This window comes from Mandrillus leucophaeus, unplaced genomic scaffold (genome assembly GCF_000951045.1).
Source record: "Mandrillus leucophaeus isolate KB7577 unplaced genomic scaffold, Mleu.le_1.0 Scaffold426, whole genome shotgun sequence".
Classification (NCBI taxonomy): Eukaryota; Metazoa; Chordata; class Mammalia; order Primates; family Cercopithecidae; genus Mandrillus; species Mandrillus leucophaeus.
Window position 1 is genome coordinate 544650 of NW_012104543.1, and position 17149 is coordinate 561798.

Below are 17149 nucleotides of genomic sequence, written 5' to 3' on the forward strand. Positions count from 1 at the left end.
CTTCCTTCCTTCCTTCCTTCCTTCCTTCCTTCCTTCCTTCCTTCCTTTTTTTTGAGACGGAGTCTGGCTCAGTATTGCCCAGGCTGGAGTGCAGTGGCTCGATCTCGGCTCACTGCAACCTCCACCTCTCAGGTTCAAGCAATTCTCCTGCCTCAGCCTCCCGAGTAGCTGGGATTACAGACATGCGCCACCACGCCCGACTAATGTTTGCATTTTTAGTAGAGACAGGGTTTCACCATGTTGGCCAGGCTGGTCTCGAGCTCCTGATCCTCCCGCCTCAGCCTCCCAAAGTGCTGGGATTACAGGCATAAGCCACCACGCTCAGCCGACCCTTCTTTTCTTTAGAAAACAAGTTGGAGGGAGTGTCTGCTTGAAATGACCTGAGATCCCCCTCCCCAGCAATCTCAGAGCTAGAAGACACCCAGAAAGAGTTAACTGGCTGTCTCATTTTGCAAATAGAGAGGCTCACAATGCTCCTGCACACTTTCACCGTCCAAAAGGACTCAGAAGTTAGCAGGGCTTTCCGAGGGCACGGTGGGTACAGCAATGGCCTTATTGCAAGAGGTTGGTTTGCAGCATGTGCGGTCATCCGTGCCTCTGCTCCCAGTGGCTTAGGTGATTTCTGCTTTGACACAGAGCCCTGGGGAATCTTTTCAAGCATCCAAAAGAGGCAACCCGTGTGGGTGAATGAGTCCTGGATGAGGAGACAGGAGACCTGGGTGGGGCTTTTGAGGGAGATCCGCCCCTGCCCTACTCCTGTCCCGCTCCTGTCCCTCCATCCTGCTGCGTGAGGACTGGGGCTCTGGAGGACAGGAAACAGCGTGTGCTCTCAGAACCCAGCCCCCAGGCCCTGGGGACTGCCAGTGGAACTGGCCTGAGGCCAAATGAATGTGACCCTCTCATCAGCCCAGGGGTCTCTGACCAGCGGCATCAGAGGATTAAGGTCCCGTGAGAGTCCTGGCAAATGTCTTATCGCAAAGGGGACACGTCCAGGCTGAAATTGAGACATGATGCCCAGGGGCAGAAGTTCCAGAGCCTCCCCCGCAAGGGGCTCCCTTCCCTTCTTGGGCATAGATAATGCCCTCCTCCGGCCCTGGAACTCCACAGCATCCTTCCCTGAGCCCCCTGGGTTGTGGCTCCAACCCCAGCCAACCTCATTCTCCTTGTCTAGGTCTCTGGGGTGAAACAGCTGTCCCAACTGGAGTCATACTCTGCTTTGACCCCCAAAGAAGTAGAGTTGGCATCCCAGCATGGTTACTGATCTCAGTAGCAGTCATGCCACCACATTGGTTTGGCAGTTGGCAAAGGCGCCTCTACTCCTATTAGCTATTTGGTCCTCCCTGAGCCCTAAGGGCTTGGAATCATTGTACCCATTTGCAGACTCAGAGAGGTGAACTCCATGGTCAGCAGCAAGGGACAATGTTGGAACCAAAACCCCTGGTTTATCCAGATACTCAATTCTCTCCTCCAAGCTGGGCTGCCAGAACAGGCAGGGTCTGGAGCAGACCCTTGCTACTCCAAGTCTGTTCTGCACTTTAAAGAGGTCCCTCCGAGGCTCTATGTGCCTGTGGATGTTTGAGAAGCACTAAAGGATGACCTCTCATGCCTTCCCCTCCTCCCAGCTGTCAGATGCTCCATAAGCTCCCTGCGATGACTCAAAGTGGGCCACCCTGAACAGCAGAGGACAGAGGAAAGAAGGGGCCTGGGAGGGAACCCCAAATCCTTCCGAGGCCCAGAGGAAGAGGCAGGAGAGCAAGGGAGGTGGCTGCGGTTCTGTACTCAGTCAACACCCAGCTAGACCAGGGTATGGGCCTGGCACCCTGGCATGACAGCTCAACCCCGGGCACATCAAGCTCCTGGGTTGATTTGGCAGGTGACTCTAGCAGGGAGGTATGCAGTGGGCAAGGAAGTGGTCAGAGAGACAGACAGACCCAGAGAGAGCCAGGGCATGAAGTGGTGATGGAGAGAAGGGAGGTGGGTGTGGATGGACCCATGGAGAGAGGGGAGGTGGGTGCGGACAGATCCACTGAAGCATCGTGGAAAGGGAGGGATGTATGGGGTGGAGGTTGAGGGGAGAGAGAGAGAGGTAGAGAGACACCTAGAGACCGAGAGACAGAAACAGGAGCAAGAAAACCTGGGACAGAGCAATGCAGAGGCGGGGACAGAGCAATGCAGAGGCGGGGGCATATACAGGGGCGGGGCCAGGAGAGGAAGAGACACAGGGCGAGGGATGAATCAAGAAGGCCAGGGATGATGGAGGGGGGACCCCAGAACTGGAGGGAGGAAGGTTCAGAGAGAGGGCTGGAGGGATCGGAGGAGAGGGACACAGACAGCTCTGCCATCAGAGGAACCCGAATTTGAATTCCAGGCCCACCACCTGCTCCCCCATGTCGGTCCATGGGAGCAGCAGCAGCAAGCAGGTCCCTTTCTCTCCCAGCCTAGTGACCTGCCAGAGCCAGCGTCTCTCCACATTCCCTCCAGCCTCTTCTCCCACTCCCAGTCCAGGTGTCCATGGTGAGGACCTTTTCCCATGCATGGAAACCCCAGATGCCCAGGCCTGAACCCCAGATGCCCTGGCCTCCCAGTGTGGCGGTGGTGGGTCTCAGAGCCCTCAGAGCCCAGGGTGAGAAGTCCTGCCCTTTTGCCAAGTGTTTTCCTTTAGTTCCAGATGCCACCCTGACAGGTGCTACCCTGTGATTAATGTCCCCACCTCCAAGGCCTGGGACCAGCCCCTCCTCCCCAAGCCAGAGGTGGCGGTGGGTGGGCAGTGCAGGGACTGAGCTTCCAGAATCCCTTCCCGGTTCCTCCCTCTCCCTGGACCCCCTGTAGCCACCAGCAGCAGAGAGCAGACCCTTCCTCAAAGACACTCTCAGATGAGCCATATGGCCGTGGCTGAGTTTCCCTCTAAGCCTCAGTTTCCCTGGCTCTCTGAAGGTGGCAGTAGTCCTGCTGCTGTGCTCAGGAGGCCATGCCAGCAGACAGCCCATAGCTCCCTGGGGCAAAGCAGAGAGACTGCTGGGGGCCTCTGAGGAGCCCCACACAGTCTTGATACCAGAGCTGCTAATGGTGGATGTGGGGGTAAAAAGAACCATTTCTGCTCTGTCAGTGATGCAGGCAGGAGAACCTGGCAGTTGTCAGACCATGTCTGGAAACACAGCCTTCAGCAACTTGAAGGCCCTGTGCAGAGTGGCAGAGAAGCAGACCATGGTTACTTCAAAGGAGAGTCATGATTAGGGGCGTTGGCATGGTTTGGGGGACTGCTATCAGAGATAGGGGTCAAGGTTGGAGTTAGAATTGGTCGTGTTAAATTGGAGAGTATTATCTAAGTTGGTGGCAATGGTTACCAGCTGTGTAATCTTGGGCAAGTGACTTGACCTCTCTATGCCTCCATTTGCTCATCTATCAAATGTGGATGACACAGGGTTGGGCCTGCCTCCCAGGGCTGTTGTGAGGAGTAACTGGGTTAACTCACTGAAATGCTTAGAATACTACCTGACATGGGGACAGCATTAAAGAAATATTAGCTTAAGGTTATGGATGGCTGACCTTGGAAGTGTGGTCAGCACCAGGGTCATGGAGTGGGGTCGTAATCAGAGCGGGGGGCCCTGGTTGGAGTTGGGGTGCATGCAGTATAGGATAAGGTGGGGACTCCATTTGCCCAACCCCTTCCCCGTATAACCCGCGGCATCGCCTCCCCAGCCTGCATCGCCAGCGAAAAAACCACTATCTCCTCCCGCATCTCTCAGGGCCCGGGGACTGAACTGAGACAACATCTCTCCGCACCGTCCCCAGCCTCTTGTTTGTTTGGTACGTGGATGCCGTGGGCACGTTTTTGCTAATTTCGTAGCTGCCTTTATCAAATGGGGATTCACAAGCGCTTTATCCTCGATAAGTGGATTAGTCGGTGAGCTAAACAAGAAGGTGTGGGACGCGGGGGCTGCTCCGGAGAAGATATTTGTTTTGCAAAGAATGGAGCCTGCGTTCCCTGCCCTGTGTGGGTGAGGCGGCAGGGCGTCGACGTAGCTGGAAGGGCTGTCTGTGTTCCTTCTCCCAGGGCCCCGGAAGCCCTAACTCGTGGGAACTTTCTACAGTGCAAGCAGGGAGCAGGAGGGAGGCTGGATCTCTGCCGAAAGAGCTCCTGGGTCCATCTGGGAAGGGGAGAGGGAAACTCCAAATCAGACCTGGGTAAATAGGTATGCCGGGGCTCATTTTGAGTTGTGTCACCTTCCTGGGCTGCAGCTTTTTCCTTTGCATCTTCTGTCTTTATCCACCTCTCCTTTCCTTCTTACCCTTCACCTCCTTTTTTTTTTTTTGTCTCCTTTCTTCCTCCCTCAAACCCCTCCAAGGGCCTTTTGCTAAGAACTGTAAATTCAGGCACTGATAAGACATGGTTTCTGCTCTTGCAGGCTTCATAGTCCAGTTGGACAAAACCAAGACAACAAATGAATGGGCCCCCAAATGTGGCAGCGAGAGGTGAATCTGGTTGGAAACCCTAGGATGCTTCCAGCTGCTTCCTTAGCCTTGATGCTCTCTAAGGAATGGCCATCTGGTGCTCACAGGGCTTCTCAAACTTCTCTTCAAACACCTGGGATAATAGTTGAGTATGTTCCCCCTGACGCCCTGGGGGTGGGGTGTCACATAGAGTTTCACGTATTCTCTTTGAGAGGCATTCTTTGCCACTGCGGAGCCATGTAAGTTGGGTCATAATAATGGAATAAGCTGGCATCATGTCAAGTTGACTCCTCTCCAGGAAGTTGCGCCATGTTCAGCTTGTGACTTTGCATGGCACATGATGGACGACTGAATATGGGCACTGAGAGGGGATCAAAGATGACTGGAATGTCTGAAGTCTGAGTGACCAAGAAGGTGAGGCATCGTAGACAGAAACAGGGAATGCAGGAGGAGGACCTGGGTCAGAGGTAGCTCTTTGTAGGTCAAGATCAGGAGAGAGACACAAACGCATCCAGGACAGAGGTTGGGCAGAGATGTGGATTTCAGAGACATCTCTCAGCAGAGACCTGGAGATGGAATAAGATGCACAGGGATAGAAGACAGAAAGACTGGGAGGTTCATTGCACCCATTGGGGAGGGGTACCAAAATGCTTTCTTTTTCCCTTCCATTTTGAATATGCACAGCCAGGATCTTGAGGTTCTTGCTCTGTGTTGCAGCAAGAGCCTGGTTGAAGGGGAGAGAGGGAGCAGAGACTCTAAGAAGGAAGAAAAAGAGCGGAGCAAAGCATTCGGGTCCCCAGCTGGTCCTTAGCAGCGTCTGTCCTCCCCAAGCTGCCTCCAGCTGAGTGTGATTTTGCTATTTATTTACATGTAATTATTGCTATGAGGTGCAGATATTAACGCTGTCAAGAGCAATTTGCTCTGACATTTTTCACTCGCTCAGTGCCCCCGCCACTCTCGATGGGGCCCAGGGTTCTCCCGGCTCAGGCCGCTGCGCGCTCGGTGGCCCGGCCGGGAACCACCCAGCCGGCAAGGAGTGGCGTCAGCGGGCTCACCCGGCTTCTCTGCAAACTCATTAAGCTTCGAAATTGAATTTGGTCTGGGAGAGGGCTGACTGGGCCCCACTCCACCAGCCGAGGCTGGCTCAAGGCCTCCCTGCTCTGCCTTCCACAGAGAAGACTGGGCAGGGCCAAGCTCGCTGGGGGACAGGCCAGTGGCTAAGGCTGGCAGCGGGCTGCAGAGGCAGCTGGTGAAGGCAGTGGAGGGTCATGGTCAGAGAGGTGAGATGTACACAGCCACCATCAGCAGAGCTCCAACATGGCCATGGCATGGTGCGGGCATGGTAGCTCAAACCCTCTCTGTATGCTCCATTACCAGGTCACCCAAGAAACCAATCCCTGACTTTGAGGGACAGCACTGCAATTGACAGGTGCACCCCCTTAACTACAGACTGTCCCATGAAGCCAGTCAAACACCTTAGTTATCCTTCAGAGGACAGTACCGTGGGGGTGGGAAGAGGTACTGAGCTGGCCCTGCAGCAAGGCCCCTGGGTGGACACTGGGAAGAGAATTGACTTTCTGTTTACAACTTTTGAGTTCAAGTCCAAACCCCAGAGCTTACTAATTGTGGAGACTGGGGCAAATTATTTAGCTTTCTAGAGCCTCCGTTTCCTGATCTTGAAAACGGAACAGCCATTTTTCATTATATTTCATATTTCATTGAATCTAAGACATCTGATGCTGGCCCTTCCTTGATCCTATCAGAAGGTGGGAACAAAAGCTTTCCACACAGCTACGCAGCCATATAGCCACAGCGAGGCAGTGATGAAGGCACTACGCATCCTGATTTCAGAGAGGTGAAAATGTACGTCTTCGACCTGATGTGGGGAGGAGAGGCTGGCGGCCCACCTGCACTTAGTAGGTGATGCACATAGTAGGAGCTTAAGGCTATGATCCTTTTTCCATGTGAGCCTCTCTATAACCAGGGGCCATTTTACAAATGGGGAAACTGAGGCTTATTTGTTCATTCATTCCACTGAAGGGATTTTGTTCCTGGGAGGGGGCAAGCTGGGCCTGAGCTATCACGGCCCTGAGTCCTTAACACATTGTGATATGTGCCAGCTTGTCTGCCCAGGTACTAACGAGGCCTCCCTGCCACTGCTCAGTCCCTGCCACAGCCAATCTGCATCCTCGTCTCCACCAATTACCGAGGTGGAGACGCCCCCCCGCCCCAACTCCGCCACGCCAGGGGGCCTGAGAGCCCAGACCTCCTCCTTTTCCAACCTGGGCGGGGGACCAGAGTCAAGGAGGCCCTCCTCCCTCCCCTCTCCTTCCTCCTGCCTGCCCCTCCTCCCCTCAGCTCGGCCAATTAGGCCCCTGACACCTGGAGCCGCTGACAAACTGTTTCTGTCACTTGCTCTCTGTCTTTCATTAGGACTGCAGAGGAGGGGGAGCAGGGAAGGGAGGGGGAGGAGATGGGATCTTTCATGCTTAGTAAGGCCAGATACATTAATTACAAAACGGCCATTTGCCGCGTGAAAGTGTGCTAATTAAATTTATGCAATCATTATCTTTAAATAGTCATATCTTTCCCGGCGATCGGCCCCTTCCCCCCCAGCCCCGCCGCTCCAAGCAGAGTCGCTCTAATCCCTCGTCCGCCATTTATCGAGCCATCAGAGATGGTTTCTGAATCTCACTACACCCTTTTAGCGCCAGTGCCCACCAGGGACCCTGAGCCCTTGGACCCATCCTGGCATGGGCACCTTCAGACTCAGGCCGACCCAAGGATCTGCCCTGGATGAGGGGCAAAGCCTTCATCTGGTGTTTCCGGATATTTCTAGATGTTTCCAGATATTTGGAGATTGATATCTTGTAAAACGGACATTGGAAAAGTGTGTGTCTGTGTGTGTGTGTGTGCGTCTTTGACTTCTTAGACAATGAGTGTAAAGCCATTCTGTTCCTCCCTCCACCCCCACCTGACCTCTAGACATCTTATAAAACAGACATTGGAAGACTGTGTGTGTGTGTTTGCGTTTGTGTGTGTGTGTGTGTGTGTCTTTGACTTCTTGGACAATGAGTGAAAAGCTATTCTGTTCCTCCCTCCACTCCCACCTCACCTCCAGACAGTCCTTAACTAAAAGCCTCCAAGGACCCCTGGGATGGGGAGGGGGCTCTTAGAAACCCACTGGGTTGGTGGATGTTTGCCATGTGACCCCTCAATTTATTCTTTTCCTTCAACCAACTCTGTGCTAGACCCTGTGCTCAGGATAAAAAGATAAATTTGTTTCTTCATTCGTGAATTTCCTCGCTTAGCAAATGTTTGTTGGGTGCCTTCTGTGTCCCAAGCACTGGGAATAAGACGCCAAGTCTGTCCCCAGGCAGCTCCTGCCAAATCCAGGCACGTCATGGCCACAAGAAACCAACAAACAGGGTGAGGCTCGGTCTGTTCCCAGGCGGAGGGTTGGGCCTTAGTGAGACTGAAAGTTTCCACGGGGTAAGGCTTGAACACAGGAACCTCACAGCCTCTTTTGGCTGCACCTCCCAGGGTCTCTCCCTCACACAGTAGAAGATTCTTACCAAAGTCTCAGTCGGATGTCTTCTGCTGCAGTTTCACAAATTACCCCCTGTGCTTTCCTCTTCACTCAGACAGAGCCGGCCTCATGAGTCTTTCCAAGTCTGTGTATCAAACTGCACGTGGGAGGAGGAGAGACCGCAACAGGGTTGTGGGTGGGTAGCCCCTACCCTGGTCAGAGATGGCAATGACCCGGTGTTCACCATGTATCCTCTGAGCTTCCAAGGTCCCCAAGCTTCAGCCTGTACTCTGGGTTGGGGCACACAGGATCTGTGCCCCGTACATGTGCAATGCTCACATGCACACACACGCGCAGGCAACACTCACACATGCACAACACTCACACATGCACACACAGTAGTAGCTACTGTGTGCACATACAATAATTATGCACACACAATGCTCATGCACACAATACTCACACAAGCACACGTACAAAATTCACACATACACACACAAGTACTTGCACATGCACACAAAAATTCTACACATGCATGTACAATACTCCCATGCACGTATAACGCACAGGCACATGCAAAGACACAATGCTCACACGTCACACAAGGACTTAGAAGCATCCATACAACACATACGCAGTACTTCCATGTGCACAAGCATGCATGAACACACAGTACTCACTCACGCACACACAGTATTCACACATGCACACACTCTCTCCCTCTCTGTCTCACACAGGCACATACACACAAACACACACACACAGAGTTAACACTCAGTGAATAAATGACCCTAAGCCACCTATGGTAAATGAAGGCCACAGCCAGGCACAAGGCGATCGCCTTTTAGCATCAGACCAGAAGTCAAGAGTCAAGGGTCCTTGCCCCGATCCTGCCACTCATCCCCCAGGGGATTCTGGGTGAGCTGCTAAGCCTCAGTCGTCTCATCTGAAAAAGGGAGTAACAGTGCTTCCTAGAGTCGTTATGAGGCTTAAAGGGAAATACTTCACAAACTGTAAAGTGCTGTGCTTGTGCAAGAGAATGCCATCAGCCGGGCTTAGAAAAGCGTTCGTGGAAGGCTTCGAGGGTGAAAATGAGAGGAAACCAGGAGTCAGGGGGCTGGGTTGGGGGAGGGAAGGGGAGCCTCTTGCCCACAAGGCAGGTGCAGGGCTTCGGTGTGGGATGCTGGTAGTGGAGGGGGTGGCGTGTGGAGGCCATAAGCAGAGATGGAAGCTGAAGTGGAAGGTGGGGGACAGGGAGACCTGCAGGAAATCTTGTTTGGAAGCTCCAAGTCAGCACCCGAAGCCCATTACCGCTGTCCACAGGGGGGAAGGAGAGGGAGGGTCCAGATCCTCTTAGTGGAGAATTGAGAGGAGAGGGAGCGAGGGTGAGCAGCTGCCTGGGTAGGTGATTTCTAGCTTGCACTAATCTCAGTGTGGGGCTGGGGACAGGCGGCTGCCAGCAGGGACATGTGTGCATGTGTGTGTCTGGGTGTCCCCTGGGGGCTGGAGGAGGGTGAAGGGGCACACAGGTTTGTGTGAGTGAGCTGGCGAAGGCGGAGTTGTGGGGTGGCAGTGTGTGGGTGCATGAGGGTCTGTGTACCTCTGTGTGTGTGTGTCGGGGAGGCCGGTGGATCTGTGGCCAGCGGGGCGTGTATGTGTGGGTTTTCATGGATGTCATTCTCTGCGTGTTCCTGTTGGTGCATCTGTAATGTGTGTGTCTTCCTGCATGGGTGTCTGGGTGTGTGTTGGCACATCTGTAATGTGTGTGTCTTCCTGCGTGGGTGTCTGGGTGTGTTTTGTGTGCATCCCATATCTTCGCCTGTATGAATATAGATGTGTCATGGTATTACGTGTGTGTGGCAATTCACAGTGATGTCTTGAGACTAGTGGCTCCCAAACTTGGCTGCTCATTAGAATCACCCGGGAGCTTAAAAAACTCCCGACCTGACTGGGCACGGTGGCTCACGCCTGTAATCCCAGCACTGTGGGAGGCCAAGGCAGCCGGATCACCTGAGGTCAGGAGTTCGAGACCAGCCTGACCAACATGGAGAAACCCCATCTCTACTAAAAGAAAAAAATTAGCCAGGCGTGGTGACGCATGCCTGTAATCCCAGCTACTCGGGGGGCTGAGCCAGGAGAATCCTGGGAGGTGGAGGTTGTGGTGAGCCAAGATTGCGCCACTGCACTCCAGCCTGGGCAGCAAGAGTGAAACTCCGTCTCAAAAAAACAAAACAAAACAAAACAAAAAAACTCCTGACCCCCCAGACTCCCCAGGGATTCCAGTGGACAGTCAAGATGGAGAACCAGTGATGGAGCAGACAGACCCAGGGGAGCTGCCTGCCCGTCCCTCTTGCCCAGTCCTCAGCCTGCTCTGACAGGATCTGCTTGGAGGTAGAGGTGGATTCCAGGCCCCAGACCCTTAGGAACCAAGGCAAGTTGTGAGCTGGGCTGCCTCAGGTCATCTCCCAGTCTGGGGACAGTTCTTGGTCCATAGAGACACTTCCATGCAATTCAGACAGACAATGCCTTCTACTCCTGGCAAGCTGTGTTCTGACAACGGGAACAGATGGCTCTGAAAATATCTCCTCTTCTCACCTCTTGTGGAAGTCAAAATGGTGAGCCAGGGCTGGAGGTGGACCTGAGGCTTGGAGATAAAAGTGCTCTGTGGGTCAAGCCAGCAGATCCTTTTGGAACCACACCCAAGACTGGGGGCAGGAGGGAGTGGCAGTAATCCCTGGGGTGCCAAGTCACTCCCCCTCTTTGAGCCTCAGTTTCCGCATCTGTGAACATGCAGCAAACTCCAAGTTGCCTCCCACATTTCGTGCGCATATTTGGGTGTATTTACGTGCAAGTGTGTGCGTGTGTAAGTGTGTTGGATGAGTTTGAGGAAGTGGGCGTGCAGATGGGAAACACTATGCTGCTAGTTAACTGGGGCTCTGATGAAAGGCTGCTTGACGATCGGGACCAGAGATGTTTTCAGTGAACTCATCGTCCTGGATTCAGGTGTGTGTTCTGCAGGGTGTGGTGTGGGCTGCCCTGTGCAGTGTGTGTGTTGTGGATTTGTGTGGATTCTAGGCCTTGCTCAGCTGAGACTGGGAGACTCCAAGAATTTGTACTTTGATGTACAAGAATTTGTATTCGTTCACTTGTTTATTGTCAACTTCGTTCCTTAGGCTGACACCACCAGGAAGGCATGGGATTGGCATTTTTCATGGCTGTGTCCCCAGTGCCTGGCTCAGTGCCTGGTATATAATAGGTGCTCAGTAAATGTTTTTAAAGGAATAGGCATGAATTCAGCAGAGGTTTTCTGAGCTCAGAATATGTAGCAAGCACCACGTAGGCACTGGGGCTACAGAGATGAACAAAACGCAGTTTATCCTGCTCTCAAAGAGCTCAATAGTCCAGCACTATTTCCTTCTTTCTACAGGGGAGCACATTCAGGCCAGAGTGGGGTGCAACTTGTCAAAGCCACACACTCCTGGCTCCCTTTCCAGTGTGCAGGCCCCAGCTTCTGCGTGGGGACGGAACAGTTCTAAGGGGGCAGAGCAATGCTTCATTCAGAAAGCACCCATTGGGTGGTGGCCCCTGTGGCAGAAAAAGATGAAAAACTGCATGGCCCTGACTGAGAGGTGTTCCCAGAGTCTGCTTCCAAGTGCTCATTTCCATCTCAGGCGAGGTCCCTGAGTCGCCTGCCTCCTCCCTTCTAATCCAGGCAGAAGAGATGTCAGGGAGGTGAAAAAGGAAGGGGAGGAGGACAGCTGATATTTACCGGGAACTAACAATGCAGCAGGCATGGCACACCCAGTGTACATTTACTCACTTAATCCTTAAAATAACTCTCTAGGTAGCTACGATTATCATCATACCCATTTTATAGATGAGAAAACTGAGGCACAGAAGGTTAAAGAAATTGCCCAGGGTCACAGCTAGTCAGGGCAGATATTCTGGCCCCCATGCTGCAGGAAAGCCCTTCTGAGCACTGACTGGCCCAGGCCCAGTGCCCTCGGCGAAACTGTCGTCCCTCTTAGAGTCTCGGGGTCCTTCTCAGTGCAGAGGTGGGGCTCCGTGACCTGTCGCTGGTCCCTGCAGCTTTGACCTGATTCCTGACCCCCACCCCTATCCTGACCTTCAGTCTGTGGGCCCTGTGCCTCCCTCTCCCCCTGCACCCTGCTGCGGCCCCCACCCACCCACCACAAACCCTGCCATGGAGCCCCAGTGATGACGATCGCCCCTTCTAATTGCAGCTGCACTCCCAAAGCCACGTTCGGTTATCACAGAGGGTGCAGATCTCGCAGCTCAGCCTCCTCAGTCCCAGGCCCTCGGGGCCAGCTCAGGAACGGAGGGAATTAATTACATTTTTCCCATCCCCTTCTTTTAAAGTAGGGGAACGGGCCGGCACGTCCCGGGGGAGAGGGTGGTAAGCAGAGGCTGCGGAAGGGGGGCCCCCACCCCCAAACCAGCAAGCCTCTCCCCAGCGGGCGGAAGGGAGGGTGAGGCTGGCCTCTTATTGATTTAGTCTGGTCGAGGCTGGGACTGATTTGGAGCAGAGGGAGAGGAAGGGGTTGGGGGTGGGGTAGGGGCCATGGCAGGTTGGGGGAAATGGAGGAGGAAGGGAGAGGAAGGGACGGCTGTCTGTCAGCCTGATGGACAGCCCTGAGATTTGCCTTCAGATAAAACCTTACAGATGTGGAGGTCGGTATTGATTTTGAGTTAGTAACGGTAACGTACCAAGAAGTAATACATTAGTGAAAGCAAGGTCACCCGGAAAAAAGTCAAACCCACCCGGGGAGAGGCCTTAGCATTCTTGAGGGGGGTGGATTAATGCATCAGACCTGAACTTCCTCAAGTTGAAAAGTTTGCAGGCTCCGGACCTCAGCTGGGCTCCTAACTGTAGGCCAATGCTTCCTGCTTCTGCAGGCCAAGAGGGGAGCCCTAGAGGTCCCCGGGAAGCCAGAGACCAGCGAGGGTCATTTAGGCCCATAGGGCTCTGTGCAGTGAGATTGCCAAACCTCTCCTTGTGTGCTCTCCAGCACAGTTGGTGGCAGGGAAAGAGCACAGCTAGGGACCCGGGAGGCCTGGGTGCAAATCCCAGCTCTGCCACTTACCAGCTGTGTGGTTGCAGCTGAGTCCTTTTGCTTCCCCGTGTCTCAATTTCCCCATCTGCATAATGGGAGTAATGATACCCCATCTGCTTGAGGAGTCCATGAACTGACCAATATATGACTCAGGCCCTGTGGTCTTCATCCGTGAGTGTTCTCCCCTCCTGCCGCTCTCCAGTTGGGTCCTGTCCCATTAGCTTAGACGCTGCCCTGCCTGGAGACAGGGGGTTGGATGAAATGGAAGCCCTTTGATCCACAGACCCCCAGGGACTCTGGAAGAGAGTCAGCCGCAGCAGCACATCCTCCATTCACACCTTCCCCAGATGTGGATTTGATTTGATGTTCCAGGGCAAATCCCATTGAGCAAATCCCATTATGGGAAAGTGAGCTGTCTGTTCACGGCCCAGGGTCCAAGGCCTCCTGAGCCACCAGGCACCACCCAAGCCCCTGCTGAGAAAGGACTGCACGAGCGCTTGCAGCTCCTGGAATTTTCACTCTCCACCTTCACCTTCTTGCTATTTCCTAAACCTGCTGAGTGTATCTCGTGGTTCAGCCCGCTCAGCCCCAGGGACCTCGGGGCCTTGGCACCTGCTGATTTCTCTGCCTGGAAAGCTCCCCTGTCTCGTCTTCTCAGGGCTGTTCTTTCTGGTCTTGTTGGATATCACATCTTTGGGGAGGTCCTGCCTGACTATCCCACATAGCCCCTTATTTTTCCTCCATAGCATTTATCAGTATCATAAATTATATTATTCGTTCACTTGTTTATTGTCAACTTCGTTCCTTAGGCTGACACCACCAGGAAGGCATGGGATTGGCATTTTTCATGGCTGTGTCCCCAGTGCCTGGCTCAGTGCCTGGTATATAATAGGTGCTCAGTAAATGTTTTTAAAGGAATAGGCATGAATTCAGCAGAGGTTTTCTGAGCTCAGAATATGTAGCAAGCACCACGTAGGCACTGGGGCTACAGAGATGAACAAAACGCAGTTTATCCTGCTCTCAAAGAGCTCAATAGTCCAGCACTAGCTCCAGACTGGCACAGAGTAGCACTCTACGAAATGCTTGTTGGATGAATACATGAATGAATGAAGGATATCTTCAAGAAATAACACATTGTTTGGGATAGCTGGGATGTAAAAGTGCAAGGTAGAAAGGGGTGAAAGGAGTTGGGACAGGCAGCTAGAGGTCTGGTCACTAGGAGCTTTTGATGAGAGGTAATGGGGAGCCATTGATAATTCTTGAGTGATATTGTCAGATTGGGCAGCAGTTCTATGTAGGTCTCTGTCTTAGAGGATGAGTACTGGGTCTACACATAGCTCTCAGCCTGTCTCAAAGCATCCTCATCCGCTTCCTAACCATCCCCCACCCCTCCCCTCCCATAATTCTGTCTGGACTTGGCATCTTGGGAATGGGCAGGAGGGAAGGATCAAACTGGAATCTCACGGAGCTGACAAACCCTCCCAGGAGTCTCCCAGCCCCCGATGACTGTCCTGAAAGAAGGGATCTGGAGCCTGTGTGTTTTTTCTGAGCCCTTAAGTCTATTCTTGGAGTCCAGGCCTCCTTTGAGCAGGGAGCAGGGTCCATGTTTGTGTTGGGCCAGAAAGGAGATGGGTAGGAAAAGGTCTAGACTGAGAACCCCAGGGCAGAGTTAGATTCCTGAGTTTGCCCTGGGACCTTGCTCTCATCCCCAAGCCCTTAGACACTCTTCAAGCTAAGGAGATCCCATCTTGACAGACAGAAAGCAACAAACACAGCCCTGCAGTGTCAGACACCCTCACATACTCCTACCCCAACACCCTACTGTTGACCTGACCACGACAAAGACCTCAGAAGCACATTGAACACAGAGCGAGCTAGGGAGACCTCAGCTTCCTAAAGTAGTGCTAGTGTCCAGAGGACTCCAGACACTCCCCAGCCCAGCCTCCTGCCTCCCGGGCACATTTTCTCTCTCCTTCTTGCAAACACATTCCAGTGTGTCTTTGCCATCTTGATGAAGTTGACACACCCCTATGTCCCACCCAAATCTCCCCAGCTGCGTGGAGATGAAGACTAGACCGTTGACAACCCCAGCTGGTCTGAGCTCTGAGGTCTGAACTCTGGCTCAGAGGGAAAAAGTGGAGGAGGGGAGACCCCCCAGGGCTGAGGGCATGGGGGAAAGAATCAGGCATAGGCTCTGCTCAAGACATTTCAGAGGACCTAAGCTTCCCCCAGAGTAAGGGACCCCACCCCACTCACCCCCCCTTAGCTGCCCAGGAAACAAACTACTGCTGGTGCTCAGATTGAGACCCTTTAAAGTAATCAGATGCCTCAACCTCATTCTTTCTTGAGAGTTGAACTTGACATTTTGCAGGTGAGCCAGGGTCAGGTGAACTGAGCCCTGGGCCTGCTGTGAGATCTAGGGAAGCCACGCCCCCTTTGCAGGCCTTAGTTTTTTCATCTGAGAAATGGGCATCCTAGCTTCGCCTCATACATCTCTGTGGGGTTTTGGCTTGGGAGGGTCAAATGAGTTAACTGCTCAGAGATACTCCTGAGGTTACACAGCTGGTAAACGGAAGAGTTCGGTGTCTGTCCCTGGCCCGGAAAATCCATCGATGCCCTCGACTGTGGCCAGGCCTCAATGCCTGTGGCACAAGCCAGTAATAAAGGCAAAGGTAAAAATCTTCAGAAGGTTTCTAGTCGGCAAAACGATCACTGCTCGAATGCCCGCAGCCTGCTTTCTTACCCTGGACGGGGAGTTAGGGAACTCAACTGTGTGCCCAGCAGGGATTGCCACATGGTTCTCCATTTCAGTGCTGGGCAGATTATCAGCAAAGCCATCCCCAACTCATACTCAGGGTCTTCCTCCCATAAAGGGTGGCATCATCAGAAGGTCATCAGGCCTGGACCCTGCAGGTCGGGTTCGCAAGGGCCTGCCTCTCCCTCCTGCCCTCTCCCCTGCCCTCCTCTGGACTGACTGGGACCCAGTGCCCTCTCCCTCCTGCCCTCTCCCCTTCTCTGCTCCGAACTGACTGGTACACTCTGCCCTCTCACTCTCCAGGAGCTCCTGCTGCGCCACCCCCAGCCCCGCCCAGGGAAAGCACTGCTTTTCCCGCCCCCTTTCCTGGAGAGCTGGACAGCAGGTTCCACCTCCCCCAGATTTCCTGGACTGCCAGGGATGACTGGACGCCCTCCTCTGTGTCCTTTGATAGATATGATGCCTGGATCACAACGCCATGCCTCTATGATCTTTGCTAGTAGCTTCCCTCACCCGACCCAGACCCTTTCTCCTCCTCTCCCGCCACCGACGGCAGGGACCATGGCTGTTTCTCCTCTGAAGTCTCAGAGCCTTCAGCTCTCAGCCTGGAGCCGGAGTCACCATCCATGCCTGTTTGTGGAGTAAATAAGTGAACATCCCAGTAAGTGAACACCTGGACCTCCATCCAGGTCCCCTAAGCTGAGTTTCTAGAGACGAGCTTCCCCTGGTAGTCTGTGTTACCAGCACTGACAGTGAGTTCCTATTTGGGGAACCCGGCCAGGCAGGGAAGGAGGGGATGGCCACAGACCTCAGGAGCTGGTAGAATCAAAGGAAGGGGCCTGCAAGCCTCTTTGAAAGCATTGGCTGTGGGCTTTGGTGTCGAAGGGACAGGAAGCTCGGAGTCCAGAAAAGTGGCAGGCAGAGCAAGCCACACACAGTGACCCCAGACAGATCAGAGTCCTGCTGTAACGTTCGTGTTAGAAGATGGGGCCATCCCAGTCTGATGGGGGAGGCACAGTTCTCTGAGCTTGGAGAACTTGCTGACTGATGGGAGAGGCCTCATTAGCCAGTTCGTTTATTCACGCATTCATTCACGCATTTATTCATTCAATAGACAGGCCCAGAGTGCCCCTTAGAGCCAGGCCCTGGAGCTAGAGAGGCGAGTAAGGCCCTGCTGAGCTCTCAGTGGAAGGAGGATCCCTGGGTCAGGACTCTCCTTCAAGAGAAACACCGAAGACCAGCAGCCATCCCATGCATGAGGGCACGCAATTCAGGTAAACTGAGGACCTCGAAGCGACAGAGATTTCAAGGGAACAACTCCGGCAAAGAGCATTCCAG

General features: G+C 53.6%; 1 protein-coding gene across 4 annotated transcripts in view; it reads left to right on the top strand.

Moving 5' to 3' along the window:
• Nucleotides 1-17149, top strand: part of PAX7 (paired box 7) — a 146326-nt gene that overhangs the window by 116185 nt on the left and 12992 nt on the right. The gene's annotated exons all lie outside the window — the stretch shown is intronic.